A 258-nucleotide genomic window follows, 5' to 3' on the forward strand; every position below is an offset into this window, starting at 1 on the left:
TAAACTAATGAATCGGTGCTTTTCTTTTTACATAACAGAACTTCGTCACTCGTGTCGAGCGGAGCCTGAGCTGCTTCCATGCTGCTGAGTTGACAATAGCCTCTGACTTCCACTGGCCGCATGCGCAGTGGAAGAGTGTGGGCGGGGTGCAGGTGTGTGTGAGTGAGAGAGAGAGAGCCTGATGAGGATAGACTCTCGTCTTGTCCTTTAACTTTATACCGCGGTATAAACGGTATTGTGTAATTCTACACCGCGTTT

Source organism: Monopterus albus, unplaced genomic scaffold (assembly GCF_001952655.1).
Source record: "Monopterus albus unplaced genomic scaffold, M_albus_1.0 scaffold737.1, whole genome shotgun sequence".
NCBI lineage: Eukaryota > Metazoa > Chordata > Actinopteri > Synbranchiformes > Synbranchidae > Monopterus > Monopterus albus.